Genomic DNA, 4579 nt, shown 5'->3' with positions numbered 1-4579 from the left:
ATTCTTCTCATGTCATGTCTCCAATACATGAAAGTGTTACAGTTAAAACAAATGTTGGGGTTAAATGGCAAGGTCAGGGACGTGGGAAAATAAATAAGAAGGCTTCATCCGGGCACAAGATACCCAAGCCGACCAGACAGGAGGAAGGTTAGAGCTCTGGGAAAAACCACAAAGCAAGTTCCAGCTGGCTCCAGATGGCGCTCTTCTTGGGGGAGCACGCAGGTGCACTTTGCCCTTTATTCTAGCAAACTTATCAATTTGTGGGTCTTTACACTTTCATTTCATGATTATATACATTATATCCATCCCTGTAACCAATGCATCTAACAAACCGAGGTGTGGGGAGGGAGGGAGACCACTGAGTTCAGCACAGGAATAGGCACTGGCAGCAGAAATAGTAACAGGAGTGAGGGTTGTACCTGTAAGGTCCGAGCTGGGCTTTGCTGTTGCCACTGGGCTCAGGTTACTCACCACCCAGGAAGGGTGCACTCTCCACTTCCTTATCGCCTAAAAAACAAATTCTAGCTACTGCTTAACCCACCCGTGCCCAGTTCCCCAGGAGCACTCAGAACCAAGATTGAGGTGGCAGGAAGTCCTGGAGGATGACCTTCCCATTCAAAACAAAACCAGCAAATGTTGAGGGTTGGTCTAGAGCTGCTATGATTTCAAATGCTAAATACTGACCCCCGAGATCTGTTTGTCCCCAACAGCAGATCCTCACCTGTCGTCAAACGATGCTGTGCAAACTTTGTCCCCCTCCCCCAATTTAAAACATTGGTTAAATAAAGGTGGCTGCAGCCAATTATTAAGGAGAATAGAAAGGGGCACAGTGTCAGTTACCAGGCTGGGGAGACCACAAGGAGGAAGGAGAAGAGGAAGAGGAGGGAGGAGGAGGAAGGAGGGGAGGAGGGGGGAGGAGGAGGAGGAAGAGGAAAAGAGGAAGAGGAGGGGAGGAAGAGGAGAGGAAGAAGAGAGGGAGGAGAAGGAGAAGGAGAAAGAACAGTGAAGGAAGAGGAAGACAGAGAGAGCAGGAGGTCTCCACTTAGAGATGGAGCAGGAGCATGTGCCTGAGTGAAATGCCCCCCACCCCCCAGGACATACTGCTGGGGCAGAAGGAGCCCAAACAGCAAGTATTTGGGGAGCACAGCTGGGAATTAACAGTGTAGCGAATAGAAATATAGATTAGGGGTCATCCCCCAGTAACTGCATGGAGCTAAATAAATAAATCATAGCCCGAGTCTCATTCATACAGAAGCTAAACAGGGACAGTGTGAGGTGGAATCCCACGGTTGCTTTGATTTGCGTTTCCCTGGTGACTAAGGATGTTGAGCATTTCTTTAGGTGCTTCTCAGCCATTCCATACTCCTCAGCTGAGAATTCTGTTTAGCTCTGTACCCCATTTTTAATAAGGTTATTTGGCTCTCTGGAGTCTAACTTCTTGAGTTCTTTGTATATTTTGGATATTAGCCCTCTATCAGATGTAGGATTGGTAAAGATCTTTTCCCAATCTGTTGGTTGCCATTTTGTCCTAACAACAGTGTCCTTTGCCTTACAGAAGCTTTGCAGTTTTATGAGGTCCCCTTTGTCGATTCTTGATCTTAGAGCATAAGCCATTGGTGTTTTGTTCAGGAAAATTTCCCCAGTGCCCGTGTGTTTGAGGCTCTTCCCCATTTTTTCTTCTACTAGTTTGAGGGTATCTGGTTTGATGTGGAGGTCCTTGATCCACTTGGACTTAAGCTTTGTACAGGGTGATAAGCATGGATCGATCTGCATTCTTCTACATGCTGACCTTCAGTTGAACCAGCACCATTTGCTGAAAATGCTATTTCTTCCCTGGATGGTTTTAGCTCCTTTGTCAAAGACCAGGTGACCACAGGTGTGGGTTCATTTCTGGGTCTTCAATTCTGTTCCACTGGCCTGCCTTATATAATCATTTTATGCTGACAGTCAAAGCAAAGCTCTATGGGCTCCAAATGCCCGTCTACAGTGCTTTCCACTTTTTTTTTCTTTTTTCTTTTTTTCGGAGCTGGGGACAGAACCCAGGGCCTTGCGCTTGCTAGCCAAGCGCTCTACCACTGAGCTAAATCCCCAACCCCTGCTTTCCACTTTTTTAACATTGAAAATATTTTCTTTTTCAGTCTCTCTCTCTCCTTTCTTTGGAGACTTTCCTTTATCTTCTTTAGCCTCTGTGCACATTAAAAAAATTTTTTTTATCTATTTTTTTCCTTCAGAAACTTAATCTTTTTCTTAAGATTTATTTATTTTATGTATCTGAGTACACCGTAGCTGTCTTCAGACACAACAGAAGAGGGCACCCCATCTCATTACAGATGGCTGTGAGCCACCATGTGGTTGCTGGGATTTGAACTCAGGACCTCTGGAAGAGCAGTCAGTGCTCTTAACCGCTGAGCCACCTCTCCAGCTCTGAGACTTAATCTTCTATGTGCACTTCTCTATTACTGCCTTCTAAACTTAGAACCTTTTCTGTATTAATTTTCTCTAAGTCCTTTTTCATCCTTGTGTGGCTTACTCTTTTTAATTTTAATTCTCTTTAAGGATTTTACTAGTCTCAAACTATTTGCATCTATCAGCGGTGTTTCATACCCAGCCTTTTTCCCTTTTTAGCATCCAAACATAATTTCAAACAGTTTTTTGTTTTTTTTTTTTTTACCCGATCATCTGTGCTCAGATTTCTTCTCATGTCTGTGTTGGCCAGAGCTGGTGTTGTATGGACCCCACCCCCACCCCTTCCCGTTCAGTTCATGGAAGGAGTTTCTGCCTTCCAGGTTTGTAGCTGGTAGCAGTCCAGTCTCTTGTTGACAGGTACCAGCTAGGAGCTGTGTCTTACCAGATGCCTGACCCCTCCCCTGTGGCCTCTTTGTATAGGCTGAATCCAGCTACTCTGTGTCCCAGCTCTGTATTTCCCAGCTACAGGTAGAAGCACAACCTTCCCCCACGTCAAGGTCGGGTCTGGCCTGTAACATGTGCTCCAAGCCCAGAAGAGCTGCTTTTCTATTCCACAGGTTTTTGTTGTTTTGTTTGGAAATATCCACCTTTGGTACTGCCTCTCTGTGGTTTCCCAGTCCCTGGCAAAGGAATCACCTTCCACCAGTTCTTAGGCTCTAGGCTTAGATTTCTAGCCCCACATTGGGCACCAAATACAAAGTAAATCTTTGGAGCATTTTCTATGTCCCTTTGATCCCAAACGACAGCAGGGCATTTTTACACCTGTTCTAGAGATCTGGTATTTTTATTAACAGGATGCAAGCACGAAGCTAGGTAGATATTGATCTACCCTAACCCTCTATGACAGTCTACTGCCGAGACACATGGTCCTTTATTTGCGTCCGAGTCTTGCCTTGGCTCTTCTGTCTGTGTCCTATGGCTCCTGACAACCTCACGGCAGATCCTGCCAATCCAGCCTCACGTTCTTTCCACTGTTCCCTCCCCCTTTTGCTAATAGGCTACCAGCTTTTTATTGACAGGTGATGCTTCCACACAGTCCACAAGAGGTTATCCCTACACCAAGGCCCATGCCCTGTGTGTCATGAGCTCTTTTCTCTACACGGTGACAACATAAACAGTCCCAGGCCTGGAGCAGCCTCCAGGGACACGCAGCCTCCATCCCACTCCGTGGTTGCTTCCCTAACCTCCTGCAGTCTCTCCCACAAGTGAAGGTCATGGCCAATCTGTGTAGTCCAGGCTTGTTCTCTCCCATGCTCTTCTGCCCTGCTGGGTTCTGTCCTTCCTACATCTGCTTAGCAGTGCCCTGATGTCGGGCAAGAGCCCTCGCGTGCAGCAGAGGGCAGCTGTCAGCTCACATGTCCTCTCAAGGGGATCACAGTCCTTCTTTGCTGTTGCCTCATATCCGAAAGCTGTTGTTTTGTGCATCTTTTCCCAGTTGAAGGTGAGAGCATGATTTATTTATCCTGCCCCTCCCCCCACGACTCCTCGGATCTGGAATGTTCCCTCCCAGGCTCAGCGTTTAGCTCCTGGGACCCCAGAAGGTAAGACTGGAAGCTCAGGAGGTGGGGCCTGGTGGCTGAAGGGGGACAGCAGGGGCCTTTGGAGGAGATAGCTTAGCCCAGCTTCTGGTCTGCCAGCTGCTTTCTGATCTGTAATGAAGTGAGGAGCTGGGGCAGGAGAGGCGGCTCAGTGGTTAGGAGCACTGGCTGCTCTTGCAGAGGACCAGATTTGGTCTGCAGAGCCTACGTGGCGGATAACAGACACCTGTAATTCCAGTTCCAGATGATCCAATGGCCTCTTCTACTCTCCACTGGCACCAGGGATGCACGGAGCGCATGCGACCACTGATACGCATAACTGGAATAAAAGCAAACATCTGCTTGCTGCTTCCTTGTTTTGGGTGCCACCTGGTGGCGACATCTGAATTCACTTTTCTTAAAAGACCATATCATTATGCAGCCCTCAAACGCAGAGATCCCTTCCTCCCAGGTTCTTGGATCAAAGGCATATGCCACCATACCTGCTGCCTTTAGTGTGAGCCCAGAGACCCCTTGTGTCAAGGAGACGTTTACCCAACACCATCCTCAGAGAAGAGGGCCAAGGCTGCAGACGC

This window comes from Rattus norvegicus, chromosome 6, assembly GCF_021556685.1.
Source record: "Rattus norvegicus strain SHRSP/BbbUtx chromosome 6, alternate assembly SHRSP_T2T, whole genome shotgun sequence".
In the NCBI taxonomy this organism is placed as follows: domain Eukaryota; kingdom Metazoa; phylum Chordata; class Mammalia; order Rodentia; family Muridae; genus Rattus; species Rattus norvegicus.
Note: the sequence above shows the minus strand (reverse complement) of the source record.